Raw genomic sequence first — 20,959 nt, 5'->3', positions numbered from 1 at the left:
TTTTAAATTTAAATTGCTACTTTAGTTGTTTTCTTTTTATTAAGTTTTCCAATCCTTTAAATTTCTATCAAATTAATATTTTTCTGATAATCTTTATACACACTGTTTAGTGGTTGATCATTCTGCTTATTTAACTTCCATTTACACGGACTTTCTAAATTTCATTCTATTTATATATCAGTTTTTTTCCAGATTCTGGTGGACTTCTTTCCCTCTATAGACCATTCTACAAGTACTACTCAATACATATGGAAGTGTTTAATGCTTACTTTTAAGTTTATAAGCTCAGCTATGGTAATTTATCAATTACCAGTTAGTGGAAATTTTTTTGTGTATAAATTGATAAAGTCGTGTTTTAAGTTGATTCAGATACTTAACTAATATAAAATTGGACAGAATTCTCTTTCCAGAAAAAAAAAAAACAAGCACTTTAAATATTCTAGAATATACAATATCTACAAAATATTCTTCTCTTAAGGTGTTTCCTTTTTAGTCGAACTATATATATTCTCCATCTTTGACAGTCTTTAATGTTTGAAGTTGAACAATCTTTGAGCTTAAGTAGGTGTTTAGATTTATGTTTTTATTTATTTGTTGATATATGGGCAGGTTTTTCCTGAATTAAATATGGCCACAGCTTACCTGATATTTAGTCAATTTATCTCTGCTTTAGTTTTTGTCTTCCTTATACAAAAATGTGTTACTTTTAAAATAGTTCATCACAGTCTTTTAATCCCCTTAAACTAAAATATACTTCCTCAGCATTTCATTTACCATCTTGTGAGTAGTGTGTCAGTTATACTTTTTTTATTAAATAGTCTAATACTATCCCTGGTCTGCTATTTCTGTTAGACGGCTGACTTGACTTTCTGCCTTAGGCCGTGGCTCTCAAAACCAGAGCCTGAGACTGTGCTGTTCATTCGCTCTGTTCTTTGCGACGCCACGGACAGTAGCCCACCAGCCTCCTCTGTCCATCGGCTTCTCCAGGCAAGAATATATGATGGTTTTATTGGGCAATGTAATCTCAGGACAATAACAGTGAGGGGGAAAGCAAACTGAAATAGAAAAGGGAGAAAACGAATACAGAGTGAGGCGACCTCTTACTGAGCTGGCCACAGATTTTGAAGAAGTGCCAGGTTCCTTGGTTTTGCTGAATAACTTTCAGAACAACCTTGAGGAACCAGCAGCCTCAGAATTGTTACCTTGGAGATGGGTGGGAGACAACTTGATTCACAGGTGCTTTTTTTCTATCTTAATGTCAAGGCTCCTTCCAAGAGGGAGTAACTGCCTCACACTTCATTTTGTGTTATTCTATTTCTTGGCTGCTTTCAGGGAAGCAAGATTCCACGGCCAGTGGTGTGGTTCTTCCTCTAAACTCAAAAGCAATAGAATAAATCTTAGCTTCCATGAGTTAATCCATCTGCCGAGGCAGGAGATGCAAAAGACATGGGTTCTATCCCTGAGTCAGGAATATCCCCTGGAGAAGGAAATGGCACCACTCTGGTATTCATGCCTGGGAAATCCCATGGACAGAGGAGCCTGGCAGGCTACAGTCCATGGGATCATAAAGAGTTGGACATGACTGAGTGACTGAGCACATCCACAAGTTAAGAAATATGAGAAAACATAAGCATATTCCATTTTGAGGGGAGAGACACTGAATTTAGAAGTTAGCTCAACTAATACTTTGAAAAGCTATTTACTGTGTCAGAAATTGTCTATTTATTTAAACCTTACAGTTCATTGTTACAGATTATAGATTTTTTAAAAATCCAATAAAAAAGAAATCTGAACACCATAATCTTATATTCATAGATACTGTTATAATGTATGTTTACTTTGTGGTTTATACTCACAAAAATGTAACCTATAGGAAAATAATATAAGTGAGATTGCAGCTGATGAATATTTGGCACTAGAATATCATTTGCTGCATGAAGTCTCTGGGTATAATGATGGTCAAGGAACAAGGTCAGTTAGCCTTGGACCCAGGCAGAGGGCTGAATGGACCTGATGAAAGGATTTCTGTTGTAAGGTGGTGGGGTACCTTCAAAATCTGTGTGCTTGCTCTGGTGTGGCATGTCTTCGTAAGCTGGATACAGTAACTATTTAGTATATTGGCCTCCCTGAACCTGAATTCAAGCAGAATTATCAGTGGAGTCTGGAGTAATTGACCATTTTCACTTTATTTTGTGCTGTGTAGAAAGCAATATTGTAGAAATATTTTGAATTATTTTGTGTGTTTGGTGATCTGTATTATCTTCTCTAATATACTCAAAAGAAATAACAAAACACAATTTGTCACTATGCAGTAAAGCCTAGGTAAAAAAAATAATAATAAAAAAAGGAAATCCAGAAAGTTTCTGTCATTTATATTTTTTATACTTAAGTACCAGATATTAGATGTTAGACAGTTTGTTACAAAAAAGTTGTAGGTGAAATCCTCTAATCCAGTTCCAAAGAAAGTCTTTCTGTCTATTTCAGATGCCTGGAATACAGTCAGTAAACGGGAGACAACATGCACATTGCTTTTTGAGATATTAATAATATTCATATTTCAGTGTAATAATTCTTAGTTCACTTGTCAATGGCCAATCCAATAAGTTAATGCAAATAAGATACCAATTATCAAAATCTTCCCCATTTTTATGAGAAGAGTGATGATGACAAATTTGGTAATTTTAATAGGAAAGCACTGAGAGAATTGATATATCAAGCTGGTTGAAAATGCAAAAATTTTGCCCAGGTAAGGGCCAATTTATTTTTTTCTTAACCAGAAAGAATACTTCACTAAATTTCTTTGTTTGTATATATAGAAGCAAAAAAAATTATCCATTTTTAAAAATTTAAACAATTAGAAAAATTTCTCAAAGCATATTTTCTTTGGTATATGTTCAGAGACATAGATAGATGTAAAGAAACAAAACTGCCAGGCTATTGTATACCTCTATATTCTAGGCATTGACAGCACAGTAGACATTTAATTTTTAAATGTGTTAATCATCATTAACATTTTATGAATATCCTGTTATAATTTTTAAGTATTTGGAATAATTTTATTTTAAGTTTGTTTCTTTCCTTTTTTTTTTTTGCCTCTACAGACACATCCTTTAATGAGTCTGGCACTTAAACATTTTTTTGGCTGCCTGGGTCTTCATTGTGGCACAGATCTTCACTGCATCATGTGGGATATTTGTTGTGGCACCTGGGCTCGCCAGGTAGGCCCTCTAATTATGGCACATGTGCTTAGTTGACTCAGGGCATATGGGATCTTGGTTCCCTGACAAGGCATTGGTGCCACGCCCCCTGCATTGCAAGGAGGACTCTTAACCACTGGACCACTAGAGAAGTCCCCAGTCTCACTCTTTTATTACTGTTTATTTTTACTCTCCCTTCCAGCCAGTAATGTTAAGCTGATTTGTATGCTACCTACTCTTTATCTCTTCTTATCTATTCATGTATATTTTCATATATACATAAGTGTGACTTCATTTATCACTTTATTTTTATACAAAATAGTTATACCACATATTTTCTCAACTTTCATTTTTTCTTATTAATAAGACAATTAGGATATTCTTCAAAGGTTTGCATATTATTCTTTATATAAACATATAATTATGAAAGTATGTGAAATATATATATTTGAAAGTTTAATATGTCTTTTTTTTACATACTTATTTTTACTACTTTTCTTCCTACTTCTTTTAATTATTTTTCCTCTGAGCATGCCATACTTTTCCTCAGCTTACCTGCTCACTTTACCAGCAATGTCCTTTGACTTTTTCAAGAATCATTTCAAATATCATCTCTTATTTATAAATATGTCTTACTACACTCTTATCACAAAATCAATAGCTTATAAATTATGCATGTTTCTATCAAATAATATTAAAACAGATATTACTTTTGATAAGGATTACTTGATTGCATGCTTTTTTTATAAGCTAGTTTTCTTTAATGATAAAACTTATATTATGCTCTTATTTTATCTCTGGTATACTGAATAGTTAAATTTTTAGTTCATGGTAGATAGTATCACTTACATGTTGCTTATTTGAAATTTGATGACATTAGATTTGACACCATGGTGTGGAAGAAAGGAAAGTCAAGAATTAAATTGAGAATTTCACCAAACTGAAACTCATGAGAATGAATATTGTATATTAAGGTTATATTTTATAATAAATGAATTAGACATGCTATATGCAATAAATAAGTGATTAAACTAATTTAAGAATAACAGACTTTCTGCTGTTTATTTGTAAAATATTTAGTAATGATGCTAGTGTTATATAATCTCATTTGTGAAAATGGTTGTTTATTTTAAGAGTATTTTATATATCTGTATAAATAATTCCATTATCCTCCCCCCCAAAATTTGAATATTACACTAAAATAAATACCAGGTTATATTCTTGCACATAAACCAATTTTATTCTCAGGCAAAACTTGATGGTAAAGTCCACTGCATAAAAATAAGGGTGTCTAATGGAGAGAAAAAAATGAAGAAGAGAAAAAGTCTGTTTAATCATGTTATGGATTTTCCTGTCTTTATCCAACCTAATTCAAATAATTGGCAAGAATCTGGTAATACTTATGACTCAGCTGGGACACAAATACCATTAATTTTGTCTGGCAACCCTGTCTTGTGTCCATTTCCCAGCACACATTTATCATAGAAGCAGTCCTGCAGCATCTGCCATGAGCTTTTCAAATTAAAGGTCTTGGGTTTCATATACTTTTACTACTTGCAAAGTCAGATAAGGCAATTGAGCTCTTTTGAGTAACCAGTTAACATATTTTTCTGCAATTCCTTCCATACACTCTACTTGGGGATCAGTAAAATTCATATGTGCTAATGGTTCCATCCCATTAACACAGAATGGCCTTTCATGTATTTTCTTTTTTAATCAGCAACTAAAGAGGAAAATAGGTGCTTCTCAAAAGAGGCTATTAAAGGCAAATAGCAAATTAAAAGTAGCTCAAAATATTTTACACCAGACAAATGTAAATTGAAACTCAGGAGATATGTCTACCCCAGAGTGACTATAGTCCAAAGATCAGATAATGCCACATGGCAGAATGACTGATATTTTTGTGTATTATCAATGTGTTTAAATTTGTGTGACCGCTTTCAAAAACTATGTAGCATTACTTACTTAACCTTGAACATATAGACATATTCAGAAATGTATGGATATAACACCAAAATATATTTTTAAAAGTCATAATAGTTTATTCATAAAAACCCAATATGCATCTGTAATGTTTATTAATAGTAATAAAAAGGAATGAATTACTCCTATATGTGTTAATAGGTACTGCTCCTAATGCCATAAAGCCGAGTGGAAAAAAAATTCAGCTATGAAAAATTGTTTTCATTTACATGAAAATCAAGAACATACAAAACTCATAATGGATGGTGACAGAAATCAGAATAGTGATTGCTTCTGAGAGATATATTGACTGAGTTTATGTTTCCTATCGCCCCAGTGGACATAATATAATTAATTAACAAGAAATGTCCAAGAAGTTTGCTCTTTGGAGAAATCCTGTAAAAAAAAAAAAAAAAACTAATTGGTAGTTTTATTCCTGTTTTGTTTTTTTTTTTTTAAGAAAATTCCATACTGTGCTCCATAGTGGTTGAATTTATTTACATTTCCACCAACAGTGCAAGAGGGTTCCTATTTCTCCACATGCTCTCCAGCATTTATTTTTTTGTAGATTTTTTGATGATGGACATTTTGATCTGTTTGGTGATACCTCATTGTATTTTCGATTTGCATTTCTCTAAAATGACCAATGTTGAGCATCTTTTCATGTGTTTATTGTCCATTTGTATATCTTTTTTGGAGAAATGTCTATTTAGATCTTTTGCCTGTTGTTTGATTGACTTTGTTTTTCTGATATTGAGTTGCATGAGCTGTTTGTATATTTTGTAGATTAAGCTTTTGTCAGTTTCTTTGTTTGCAAGTATTTTATCATATTCTGAAGGCTGTCTTCATTTTGTTTATAGTTTCTTTGGGCTTTCCTGGTGAGTCAGTGGTAAAAATCCACCTGCCAATGCAGGGGATGGGAGTTCAATCCCTGGGTTGAGAAGATCCCCTGGAGAAGGAAATGGCAACCCTCTCCAGTATTCTTGCCTGGAACTTCCCTTGGAGAGAGGACTCTAGTGGTCTATAGTCCATGGAGTTGCAAAAGAGTTGGATAGGACTTATCAACTAAACAATGACAAAAAAGCAGTAGTTTCCTTTGCTGCACAAAGCCTTTTAAGTTTAATTAAGTCCTATTTGTTTATTTTTATTTCCATTTCTCTTGGAGGGGGGTCAACAAGGATCTTGCTGTGATTTATGTCAAGGGTGATATGACCCAGCAATCCCACTACTGAGCATAAGCCTGAGAAAACCATATTTGAAAAAGACACAGATACCCCAGTGTTTATTGCAGCACTATTTATAATAGCCAGAACATGGAAGCAACCTAGATGTCTATCGACAGAAGAGTAGATAAAGAAGTCGTGGTGCATATATACGATGAAATATTAGCTATGAAAAGGAATGCATTTGAGTCAGTTGAACTGAGGCAGATCAACTTGAGCCTGTTATACAGAGTGAATTAAGTCAGAAAGAGAAAAGTATAATTATATATTAATGCACATATATGGAATCAAGATAAAATGGTAATCACTAACCTATCTGCAGGGCACCATTGGAGACGCAGACCTAGGGAAGAGGCCTAGGGACACAGGGAGGGAAGGAGAGGGTAGGATGAATTGAGGGAGTAGCATTGAAACATGTAAAATAAATAGCCAGTGGGAAGTTGCTATATAACTCAGCGAGCTCAATCGCATGCTCTGTGACAGCCTAGAGGGATGAGACGCAGGCGGGTGTTGGGAAGAAGGTTTAAGAGGTAAGAGATATATGTATACTTTTGGCTGATTCACATTGTTGTATGGCTGAAACCAATGCAACATTTAAAGCAATTATCATCAAATTATTTTTTTTAATGAGAAAAAAAAAAACCTAATTGGTTATGTGGACAAAGAAATAGCAAATGGGCAAGGTGATTGCAACTTTATTAGCAATTGTGCAGACTGATGAGGTAAGAAAGCAGCATGAGGAAGATCATAGGTGCTGCCTAAGGACCTTGTCCAGATGCATAGATCATTTGTGTGTGTGTGTATGTTTGTGGTGTGGGTGGTGGTGGTGGTATTGCTGTTACTATTGGAAGCAGAGCTATAAACTGTTGATCACCTTTAAATCAAGTGCCTACTCAGGTTTCCTAGTCTTTTTCAGTTGAAATAATATAGGCTAATTTCTTAAATTTTGGTTTATAATGTTTTTTCCTTTGACATTTGGTTATCACATTATACATTTAATTTGTATGAATATTCATCTTAAGACTACATGCTAAGTTCAATAAAATGAGGTAAATTTGACTTTTTTGTAAATCAGTATTTTTTGTAAGTTTTTTATTTTTCTAAATCATATGGTAAATAATTTTATGTTTTAAATATCTTGAAGTTTCTTTTATGTTTTAGCTTTTCATTCCTACTTTTAATATTTCTCAATTTTCTTGGCACTTATTTGTATTCCTTTATGAGAGTTGGACTGTGAAGAAGGCTGAGCGCTGAAGAATTGATGCTTTTGAACTGTGGTGTTGGAGAAGGCTCTTGAGAGTCCCTTGGACTGCAAGGAGATCCAACCAGTCCATTCTGAAGGAGAACAGCCCTGGGATTTCTTTGGAAGGAGTGATGCTAAAGCTGAAACTCCAGTACTTTGGCCACCTCATGCGAAGAGTTGACTCATTCGAAAAGACTCTGATGCTGGGAGGGATTGGGGGCAGGAGAAGAAGACGACAGAGGATGAGATGGCTGGATGGCATCACTGACTCAATGGACATGAGTCTGAATGAACTCCGGGAGTTGATGATGGACAGGGATGCCTGGCGTGCTGCAATTCATGGGGTTGCAAAGAGTCGGACACAACTGAGCGACTGAACTGAACTCAACGGATATGATTAAGTGGCATTATCATAGGCTTAAACTTTGCAAATGACATTTAATGTTTCAAAATTATTCCCACACTTTAAAGCAACCCTGACCATTCCAAGTTGGTTGAAATCATGAGTCTTTTTCTCAGCATGCTTTCTATAATTATGGAGCCCTTTGAATTATTTGCTAGTTCAGAAAATTAGTTCTTCTTGGCTCCTTTCTCTGTCCAGCTGTGTTACATAGGCTTGACACTCAATGCTTTACTGAATAAATCTCCACAAAAGCTGAGTGAACAGTGGACTGTCTTCAAACCAGAGACTGTGGGTTCAATGTTGCTGTCTCATCTCTATCTTAAATCAACAAAAATTTTGAAGACAGTCTGTTTTTAAAAAAGTCTCCTAAGAAAATTATGTGTAGTATGATCACAAGCATTGTATTTATCTGAGATACTTTTGAAGAAGGTGATATAATATTTAAGGATTATAGCAGACAAGTAAAAAGTCCCAGATATTAAAAATTGCTGATATTGTATTGAAAATTTTCCACAAAAATTGGAGTGAACTCTATTATCTAAGATAATAAAACTTTTAAAATTTTAAAATAACAGTTTGATAATCAGATCTATTTATTCTGAAATAGAATGACAACAATACAAACATGATAGGGCCATCAACATTTCTGTAGTAGTTTTTTCTTTTGTCTTCTTTTTTTTTCTTTACTTTTAACCTATTATATCTTACCTCACATGATGTGTATTCAGGAAACATTTCTTAAATATGAAAAATATACTATGCATTATGCAATAGCTAAGATGTGAAAGCAACCTAGATGTCCATCAACAGATGAATGGATAAAGAAGTAGTGGTACATTTGTACAATGGAATATCACTCAGCTATCAAAAGGAACTCATTTGAGTTGGTTATAATGAGGTGGTTCAACCGTGAGCCTATATAGAGTGAAGTAAGTCAGGAAGAGAGAAACAAATATCCTATATTAATGTATCTATCTATCTATCTATAATCTAGAAAGATGGTCTTAATGAACCTATTTGCAGGACAGCAAAGGAGACCCAGAGATAAAGAACAGACTCGTAGACACTGTGGGGGAAGAAGAGGGTGTGATGAATTGAAAGAGTAACATTGAGACACATATATTACCTTATATAAAGTAGACAACCAGTGGGAATTTGCTGTATGTCAGGGAGCTCAAACCCAGGGCTCTGTGACCACCTAGAGTGGTGGGAGGTGGGAGGGAGGTTCAAGAGGAAGAGGACGTGTGTATACCTATGGCTGACTCATGTTGACCTATGCAGAAACCAATACCATACTGTACTTACCCTCCAATTAAAAATAAACAAATTAGAAATAAGTTTTTCGAAAGAATTTTTAAAAAATGTGAGAAAGAGAAGTGCAACCCCTGAGATCCAGGAGTTTCACTGGTATTCTTCTCCAAGACTTGGTTTTGCTGTGAGCTGGCACGGCATGACACTCACTCCTAGATTGTGATGCTCTTTTATTCAACATAAATTATTTCACGGGACCCAAACCTCAGACAAGGCTACTTTGTGACTGAAGAATCGAGGCAAACACAGTCATTCTGTAGTCTTGTGTAAACCCAGACAAAACGTGAAAGTGGCCTAATACGTGTGTGTGTGCTAAGTCACTTCAGTCATGTCTGACTCTTTGCAACCCAGTGGACTGTAGCTCACCAGGCTCCTCTGTCCATGGGATTTTCCAGGTGAAAATACTGGAGTAGCCTGCCATTCTTTTCTCCGGAGGATCTTCTGGTCCCAGGGCTGGAACGTGCGTCTCTTATACCTCCTACACTGGCAGGCAGGTTCTTCACCACTAGTGCTAATCTGCTCCCTGGATAATATGAAAGATCTTTGCTTCTTTGCCAGGTACCAGATGGTATTTGTTAGGTCTAGTCTTTCCATCTTTTAAGCAAGAGTTGTTGAGATACCAAATCAAATACTATTCTTGCTTCGTTAACAGTATCCAATTCAAAGTAAAGTCCCATGTCCTCAAAAGTTTCATAAAATCACCTAATACAAGCCCCAATTTTAAAGCAAGTCCTTCCTAACACACTTTTACTGAGATACCAAATGAATTCCTATGGTGTGTAGTCTCCCTGGCAACAGGAGCAGCAAGCTTAACTGGTGGAACACACCTGTCGCTGAACAGGTGGAACACACCTTTTGGCTAAGCTGACTTATCTGGAGGACACCGACAAACGATGAATGTGATTTTAGACGCTAGACATTGGCGTGCATATACTCATGCGAACCCCTCCTCTGCATTGTTTCCTTGTTCTCTCTTTCTTTCTTTCTCCTCTCCATTTTCCTCTCAGTCTCACTCAACCACACACTCACAGAAAGAAACAAAACAACCAGAGTAAAATTTGCAGGAAACTAGACCCCCCCAAATGCAGACAATTCTACCTACTCTATTGTAGAGCTATCTTTAAATATAACTACTTGCTCTAAGAGAAAGATCAATGTTATTAGCTTCAGGTAACTTGAAAATAGTGATAAGAACTATTGACAATGATGAATGTTTACAGTTTGACTGTTGCCAACTGTAACTCATTTGTAAAAACATAAATGGCAGCTTATGAATTGGGCTTCCTAGATGGCTCAGTGGTAATGAAACCTTGTGTGCCAGTGCAGGAGACACAGAAGATAAGAGTTCAATCCTTGGGTCAGGAAGATCTCTTGGGGAAGGAAATGGCAACCAACTCCAGTATTCTTGCCTGGAAAATTCCATGGACAGAGGAGCCTGGCAGGCTACAGTCCATGGGGTCACAAAGAGTCAGATGCAACTGAGCAACTGAGAACACACAGCACTCACAATTTGTGGATTATCTGGTTCAAAGTTCAGTTGCAGAAAGTGTCATAAACATGTACATAAATTTATCCAGTAAGAACAGTTCACATTGTGAAAAAGCCTGTCATTCTTGGTTTAAAAACCATAAGCAACACAAAAGAAAAACCATACCCTATGTCCTGAAGGAACACATGAGAACCCAATAAAAGTTGACACTTTCAATCAATTTCCCTCTCTTCTACTTCTAGGGAAAAATCCTAGAACTGATGAGTGATGCTGTTCTCTGGGGATTATTGCTATTTGAAAGATAATTTTTAGAGCTGGCTCCTGTATGTCCTGCCCCTCTCTCCCCCACATGTGTCAGTGTGTGCCCTAAGCCTACTTTTAACTTGCTTCCTGTGTAACATTCTGTGGTGTGTATATAGCAGAAGTTGAAAGGAAGAGACAATGAAGCGTCTATAGAAGGAGTTTGGTACGTGCAAGAAAACATGAGAAATGCTTCTGACTAAATCACTTCACAGTGTAACATAAATTAATGTTTTAATTTTCACCCAAATATGTTTCATAAACAAGAAAGCTGTTCTTAATTGCTTCCCACCATAAATTCTGTTAATTGGATAATGAATAAAATTTACAGTTTTTGAACAGTAAAACCGTCTTTACTGATATTAATTTGAAAGTGAAAAAACAGTATTTGATGATAACTCATTCACTACTTTTAAAGAGTAATCTCATGTGGAATCCTTCTTGTTGGATAGTTTACATAATTAGCATATTACTGTACATTTTTACATTTTGACCTGGTGGCTTACTCAGTTATTTCTTTATTTTTGCACAGCTGAGAAAATAACTATGTAAAAACCCTTGATAAAATATCCAACAACAGAAAATAATCTGTTTTATGTATTTTTTTTAAGCCCATGTCTGTCTGGAAATTCTTGTGGAAGAATGTGCTATTTCCCCCAGTGATTTCTATTTTTCATTGAGCTGTGGGACACCATTGGCAACTTAGAGAAGACTAATGCCCTGCAGGTTAGAGACCAACAGTAGGAGTTTCTCATATAAAGACAAATGTTCTAAAGATTTATCTGTTTACTTACATAATTTTTTCCTCTTTAAGATACCCAGGGATTTTTGAGCATCATTTGGCACTGATTTGTAGGGTACTATTGTCATGAGAAGGGAAAAAAAAGAATGTTAAATTTATCTCATTGAAAATACCTCATTTTCTAAGAGTAACAGAACCTATTAAAGAAAAGTTAGTGAATTCCAAAATGATGCCACTAATTGCCTTTGAAAATCTAAGTACATTAATGGCTATTTTAGATTTTCCATATGGGAAAACACCATGCTTAATATAATTTTAGTACTCATTCAAAAAATTTTTAAAAAACCCTTACTCTTTATATTTATAAAATTTGTAACCCATTTTGAAGAACATACTATATAAAATTAATTTTAAATATCCCATAACTACTAAAGAAAAACAGGTTTCAAATAACTGGCAGTAAATCATAAATGTGTCATAATTATCAAAAAATGTAAATAGTTTCTGTCAGTTACAAGCAATAAGACACATGGTAACAAATATTTGCATTTTAATAAAATTAAAGATATGAATACTGGCATTGGCGTTAGTTGAGTTTAACACTGAGATAACATTGGGAGCCTAGGAATGGTAGTAGTGGCTTATTTAACCCTCGTAGTGTACACGAGTGCTCAGTTGTGCACAACTCTTTCTGACCCCATGACTGTAGCCCTCCAGGCTCCTCTGTCCATGGGATTCCCCAGGCAACTGGAGTGGGTTGCCATTTCCTTTTCCAGGGGATTTTCCTGACCCAGGGATTGGAATCATTATCTCTTGTGTCTCCTACTTTGGCAGGAGGATTCTTTACCACTCTGCCACCTGGGAAGCCCCTCAAAGTGAGGCGAATGGCATCTTTTCTTATCCTAATGACACACATAAGGAAATTAAGCACTGAAATTTTGTGTTTATTTAAAACAGTGTTATAAAAGTCTACCTCTCCATGGCTTTCCCCTTCTGGAAATGAAAAAAAAAGAAAAAAGGAAGAGATAGACATTTTACTGAATTTAGAGCCATTCTCCCAGTTTCATATGAATATCTAATTTTGAGCCAATTAAGTAGAGTTCCTTAGTTAAAAAATAAATAGCTTTTGTTCATTCTTAGATGGAAGATATAACTGAGAATAAGAAGTCCTCATACAGATACAGAAATGACTTTTCTCTCTTCTCTCTTTACACTCATCCTCTGAGGATTTTATTATGAAAAAGATGGGGTCTCCACAATGGAGTAGCATCCTCACTGAGCGGAAAGTTGTTTACAGTCCACATATCTAGCTCTGATAGCATGTATGAGGCATTTTATGCTCTACAGAAGAAAGGCCTGCGGTCCACTGGAGAAAGCATTGCAGTTATTACACCCAGGGCCCTTGTTTAAGAATCTGTCTTTAAAGAACAACTGCAAGACCCATTTAAAATTCTTTCAGCTTCAAACAGGCTTGTAATTTAAAGTAAGAATACTCAAGTAATTAGTGTACCATTTGTAGGATGTGGTTCTGATTCAACATACACATATCGTTATTGACACCTAAAAATAGTTCAAAGGTATTCAAAATTAGGTCCCTGAAGGTTAAATGAATCAAAAGAGACTATCATCAATAGAGGCCAACAGTGTGATTTGCTAAAGTCTTTAAAAATAAGGAAAGATATTGATTGAAATATTTGCCTTGTAAACTGCAACTACAACAATTTTTAATAGAATGAAAAAACTTCCTTTTAGTCTTAAATTATGGTTACAAATCAGAACATGTCATTAGCAGGAAGTTTATCAACTATTCCCAAGTGGTAAAATTTATAAATGTTTATCTGTGGGGATTTTGTTTTTGTTTTTACTTTTTGGAGGGTATCTTTCTGGAGAGGATCTACAGTTTGCTTTATCTTTCTGGAGAGGATCTACAGTTTTAATCAGATTCTCAAAGATCTGACATCTTTATATTCATGGATATAAATGGAAGAATTTTCTCATGACAATCACTGCTGTTTTACTAGAATAGTAGTTGGAAATTAAATCAGAATAAGTATCTAATCTGAAAATGTTTTCCACTTCTCTAGATTACTAAAAGATTTATTACATTTCTCCAACACCAACTTACTTATGTTAAAGCACAACTGTAAAGGGAAACACATATGAATATTTAACATTTTTTGTAAGTTTTCTTTCACAACTCAAGTTGTGACCTGTAATTTTTAAAAAATTTTTGGCTACTTGAGACTCTTTATAGCTCTGCTTAGAACACTTTGTACAATTAATGTATGTTATCTATCATATGCCAAGGATCAAGGACATAGTTATAAACTAGATATATGATCCCTGATAACATGGAGCATATATAACCTAACAGGCAACATAAATATTAAATAAACACTTGCACAGATAGTGTTAAATACAGCTGTAGCAAGTGCTATGAAGAAATACAGACTTTTATATAAGAACATACTATAACCTAAGTAGGAAAAGAGCAACGTGATCTCAAAACATGAGAATAACTTTAGATGAGAAAAAATTTGGCTTAATGGATACTATATTCAAGCAATGCCAGAGAATGATCAAACTACCATATAATTGAGCTCATTTCACATGCTAGCAAGGTAACATTCAAAATCCTTATAGCAAGGCTTCAACAGAATGTGAACTGAGAAGTTCCAGATGTATATACTGGGTTTAGAAAAGGCAGAGGAACCGGAGATCAAATTGCCAACATATGTTGGATCATGGAGAAAGCAATGGGATTCCAGAAAAATATCTACTTCTGCTTCATTGACTATGCTAAAGCCTTTGACTCTGTAGATCACAACAGGAATTAGGAAAATTCTAAAAGAGATGGGAGTGTCGGATCACCTTACCTGTTTCCTGAGAAACCTGTATGCAGGTCAAGTGGCAACAGTTAGAACCTTAAATGAAACAATAGAGTGGTTAAAAATTGAGAAAGGAGTACTTCAAAGTTGCGTATTGTCATCCTGCTTATTTAACCTATATGTAGATTAAAATACCAGGCTGGATGAATCACAAGCTGAAATCAAGATTACCAGGAGAAATATCAACAATGTCAGATATGCCAATGTTGGAACTAAAGAGCCTCTTGATGAGACTGAAAAAGGAGAGTGAAAAAGCTGACTTAAAACTCAAGATTCAAGAAACTAAGATCATGATATCCAGTTTCATCACTTCATGGCAAATAGAAGGACAAAAAGTGGAAGCAGTGACAGTTTTTCTTTCCTTGGGCTCCAAAATCACTGCAGATGGTGACTGTACCCATGAAACTAACAGATGTTTACTCCTTGGAAGGAAAGCTATGGAAAACCTAGATAGCATATTAAAAAGCAGAGACATCACTTTACCGACAAAGTCCACATAGTCAAACCTATGTTTTTTCCAGAAGTCATATATAGATGTGAGAGTTGGACTATAAAGAAGACTTAGAGCTGAAGAACTGATACTTCTGAGTTGTGGTTCTGGAGAAGATTCTTGAGAGTCCCTTGGACTGCCTGGAGATCAAACCAGTCAATCCTAAAGAAATCAACCCTGAATATTCACTGGAAGGACTGATGCTGAAGCTGAAGTTCCAATACTTTGGCCACCTGATATAAAGAACTGACTCATTGGAAAGTGAAAGAAAGTGAAGTCTCTCAGTCATGTCCGACTCTTTGCGACCCCATGGACTGACTGTAGCCTATCAGGCTCCTCCGTCCATGGGATTTTCCAAGCAAGAGCGCTGGAGTGGATTACCATTTCCTTCTCCAGGGGATCTTCCCAACCCAGGAATCGAACCTGGGCCTCCCGCATTGCAGGCAGATGCTTTACCGTCTGAGCCACAAGGGAAGCCCAAAGGATCCTAATGCTGGGAAAGATTACAGGCAAAAGGGGAAAGCAGCAGCAGAGAATGAGGTGGTTAGATAGCATCACTGGCTCCATGGACATGAATTTGAGTAAATTCTGGGGGATAGTGGAGGACAGAGGACCCTGTGTGCTGCAGTCCATAGGGTCACAAAGAGTCAGACACGACTTATCAATTAAAAAACAACAATGGTAGTTAAACTAAAATAGCTTGAAAAATTTCTTACATTATCACTTCCCAATGTAAAATGTATTTATATTTATATAATCATTGTTTGGGGCTTCCCTGGTGGCTCAGAGGTTAAAGCATCTGCCTCCAATGCGAGAGACCTGGGTTCAATCCCTGGTCAGGAAGATCCCCTGGAGAAGGAAATGGTAACCCACTGCAGTACTCTTGCCTGGAGAATCCCATGGACAGAGGAGCCTGGCGGGCTACAGTCCACAGGGTCGCAAAGAGTCGGACACGACTGAGCGACTTCACTTCACTTCACTTTACTTCACTTCAATCATTGTTTACAACTGTCATTCAATATCATATGATTTGGTGATTCTTTTCCATGATATCTTCTTTAGACATGTATTTGTTATTTTTAGAACATTTGGAACTTATGGTTACTGGTCTTTAGTGACCTACCTTTTCCAATATCAGTCTGAAAATATACTTGTCATTTTTGTTATTCCTTTTTAATATAATTTGCATTGTATGTGATCATTGAGACTGTCATCGAGAGTATATCAGCAATACTTTTTAAGTGATTGAAGTCTCAAGCACTTTGACCTGCCACCTCCAAGTGCAAAATTAAGCAATAATATCTAGAATTGTGGAGTCTTCATTCCACATTTTATAATATTTAGATTTATTATTTCTGTTTCTGTTCATTGTTTAGAAGGTAATGGAGATTATATTGTCTTTATCAGTGAACTCTACTCCAACAAATTCCACAAAATGATATTATTTATCCCCCAAACAAAGCACCTTCATTCATGATGCATCTAAAGGAATGTATCAACACCCACAATTTCTCTAAAATCTAGATCATGTGATGCATATACCTTGGTTTTGTGCACCTGTTATGGCCTTGACATTTCTGAATGATGTCGATTGTAAATCAGTTTTTGTATTTCTAAGAAAACTAATTTAAGTTAGGCATTTACAAAGAATTCTGTCATGCAAAATACTTATGAATATGACAAAACAAAATGCTGTAATGTATACTATTTCAAAAGAAAACTTGAAATTAATAACAGAATGATATCTTCTTAAAAAATATAATTTTTCTATGGAAACAATTAGAAGATGTTGGCATTTCTAAGGCTTTCATTATAACTTTTGATTAGATAGATGTACTTTTCATTCAAATTTTGACTCCATAGTCAAACAGACTACATTTTAAAAAAGGAAAACAGATATCATTTTAATTTCAATCCAATGAAAGACTTTGAACAGATAAAATCATCTTATTTTAATTATTTTGTTGTTTAGTCACTAAGTCATGTTCAACTCTTCTGAAACCCCATGGACTGTAGCCGATCATGTTCCTCTGTCCATGGGATTTCCCAGGCAGAATACTGGAAAGTGAAGTGAAGGCAGCTCAGTTATGTTCAACTCTTTGCCACCCATGGACTATACAGTTCATTTCAATCAACCAGTCATGTCCAACTCTTTGTGACTCCATGGACTGCAGCACATCAGGCTTCCCTGTCCATCACCAACTCCTGCAGCCTAATCAAGCTCATGTCCATCATGTCGGTGATGCCATTAAACCCTCTCAATCTCTGTCAGCCCCTTCTATTTCTGCCTTCAAGCTTTCCCAGCATAAGAGTATTTTCCAATGAGACAGTTCTTCACATCAGTTTGCCAAAGTATTGGAATATCAGCTTCAGCATCAGTCTTTCCAATGAATATTTAGGACTGATTTCCTTTAGGATGGACTGGTTGGATCTCCTTGCTGTCCATGGGACTCTCAAGAGTCTTCTCCAGCACCACAGTTCAAAAGCATCAATTCTTCCACATTCAGCTTTCTTTATAGTCCAACTCACACATCCATACATGACTACTGGCAAAACCATAGCTTTGACTAGACAGACCTTTGTTGGTAAAGGAATGTCTCTGCTTTTTCATATGCTGTCTAGGTTGGTCATAGCTTTTCTTTCAAGAGGCAAGTGTCTTTTAATTTCATGGCTGCAGTCAACAGCTACAGTGATTTTAAAGCCCCAAAGAAAGTAAAGTTTCTTACTGTTTCCATTGTTTCCCCATATATTTGCCATGAAGTGATGGGACCAGGTGCCATGAGCTTATTTTTCTGAATGTTGAGTTTTAAGCCAAATTTTTCATTCCATTTCACGTTCATCAAGAGTCTTTCTAGTTCCTCTTCACTTTCTTCCATAGGGTGGTGTCATCTGCATATCTGAGGTTATTGATATTTCTCCCAGCAATCTTGATTCCATCTTGTGCTTCATTTAGTCTGGCATTTCACATGATGTACTCTGCATATAAGTTAAATAAGCAGAGTGAAAATATACAGCCTTGATGTACTCCTTTCACAACTTGGAACCAGTCTGTTATTCCTTGTCCAGTTCTAACTGTTGCTTCTTGACCTGCATACAGATTTCTCAAGGGGCAGGTCAGGTGGTCTGGTATTCCCATCTCTTGAAAAATTTTCCACTGTTTTTTTGTAATCCACACAGTCAAAGCCTTTGGCATAGTCAATAAAACAAAAGTAGATGTTTTTTCTGGAACTCTCTTGCTCTTTTGTTGATCCAGAGGATGTTGCTTGATCTCTAGTTCCTCTACTTTTTCTAAATCCAGCTTGAACATCTGGAAGTTCATGGTTCATCTACAGCTGAAGCCTGGCTTGGAGAATTTTGAGCATTACTTTACTAGCATGTGAGGTGAGTGCAATTGTGAGGTAGTCTGAGCATCCTTTGGCATTGCCTTTCTTTGGGATTGGAATGAAAACTGACCTTTTCCAGTCCTGTGGCCACTGCTGATTTTTCCAAATTTGCTGGCATATTGAGTGCAGCACATTCACAGCATCATCTTTCAGGATTTGAAAGAGCTCAACTGCAGCTTTGTTCATAGTGATGTTTTCTAAGGCCCATTTGACTTCACATTGCAGGATGTCTGGCTCCAGCTGAGTGATCATACCATCATGATTACCTTGGTTGTGAAGATCTTTTTTGTACCGTTCTTCTGTGTATTCTTGCCACCTCTTCTTAATATCTTCTACTTCTGTTAGGTCCATACCATTTCTGTTCTTTATCAAGCCCATCTTTCCATGAAATATTCCCTTGGTATCTCTGATTTTCATGAAGAGATCTCTAGTCTTTCTCATTCTGTTGTTTTTCTCTATTTCTTTGCATTGATTGCTGAAGAAGGCTTTCTTATCTCTTCTTACTATTCCTTGGAACTCTGCATTCAGATGCTTATATCTTTCCTTTTCTGCTTTGCTTTTTGCTTCTCTTCTTTTCCCAGCTATTTGTAAGGCCTCCCCAGACAGCCATTTTACTTTTTTGCATTTCTTTTCCATGGGGATTGTCTTGATTCCTGTCTCCTGTACAATGTCACAAACCTCAGTCCATAGTTCATCAAACACTCTATCTATCAGATCTAGCCTTGTCTAACTCAATTAAACTAAGCCATGCCCTGTGGGGCCACCCAAGACGGGCGTGTCATGGTGGAGAGGTCTGACAGAATGTGGTCCACTAGAAACGGGAATGGCAAACCACTTCAGTATTCTTGCCTTGAGAACCCCATGAACAGTATGAAAAGGCAAAATGATAGGAGATTAAAAGAGGAACTCTCCAGGTCAGTAGGTGCCCAATATGCTACTGGAGATCAGTGGAGAAATAAGTCCAAAAAGAATGAAGGGATGGAGGCAAAGCAAAAACAATACCCAGTTGTGGATGTGACTGGTGATAGAAGCAAGGTCTGATGCTGTAAAGAGAAATATTGCATAGGACCTTGGAATGTTAGGTCCATGAATGAAGGCAAACTGGAAGTGGTCAAACAGGAGATGGCAGGGGTGAATGTCAATATTCTGGGAATCAGTGAACTGAAATGGACTGGAATGGGTGAATTTAACTCAGATGACCATTATATCTACTATTGTGGGCAGGTATCCCTAAGAAGAAATGGAGTAGCCATCATGGTCAACAAAAGAGTCCAAAATAGTTGGATGCAATCTCAAAAATGACAGAATGATCTCTGTTCATTTCCAAGGCAAAACATTCAATATCACCGTAATCCAAGTCTATGCCCCAACCAGTAACACTGAAGAAGCTGAAGTTGAATGGTTCTATGAAGACCTACAAGACTTTTTAGAACTAACACCCACAAAAGATGTCCTTTTCATTATAGAGGACTGGAATGCAAAAGTAAGAAGTCAAGAAACACCTGGAGTAACAAGCAAATTTGGCCTTCGAATACGAAATGAAGCAGGACAAAGGCCTGCCAAGTTTTGCCAAGAGAACGCACTGGTCAGAGCAAACACCCTCTTCCAACAACATAAGAGAAGACTCTACACATGAACATCACCAGATGGTCAACACTGAAATCAGATTGATTATATTCTTTGCAGCCAAAGATGGAGAAGCTATATACAGTCAGCAAAAACAAGACTGGCAGCTGACTGTGGCTCAGATCATGAGTTCCTTATTGCCAAATTCAGACTTAAATTGAAGAAAGTAAGGAAAACCACTAGATCATTCAGGTATGACCTAAATCAAATCCCTTATGATTATACAGTGGAAGTGAGAAGCTCTATACAGTCAACCAAAGAAAACTGGGAGCTGACTATGGCTCAGATCATGAACTGCTTGTTGCCAAATTCAGGCTTAAATTGAAGAAAGTAAGGAAAACCGCTAGACCATTCAGCTGTGATCGAAATTAAATCCCTTCTGACTATACAGTAGAAGTGCAAATATATTCAAGGAATTATATCTAATAGACAGAGTGCCTGAAGAACTATGGACGGAAGCTTGTGACATTGTACAGGAGGCGATAATCAAGACCATCCCCAGGAAAACGAAACACAAAAAGGCAAAATGGTTGGTTGAAGAGAATGGCATCCCACTCCAGTACTCTTGCCTGGGAAATCCCATGGACGGAGGAGCCTGGTGGGCTGCAGTCTGCAGGGTCGCTAAGAATCGGACAAGACTGAACGACTTCAATTTCACTTTCACTACAAATAGCTGAGAAGAGAAGCCTAAGGCAAAGGATA

This window comes from Oryx dammah, unplaced genomic scaffold (assembly GCF_014754425.2).
Source record: "Oryx dammah isolate SB20612 unplaced genomic scaffold, SCBI_Odam_1.1 HiC_scaffold_7, whole genome shotgun sequence".
NCBI lineage: Eukaryota > Metazoa > Chordata > Mammalia > Artiodactyla > Bovidae > Oryx > Oryx dammah.
This window is presented reverse-complemented; position numbering follows the sequence as displayed.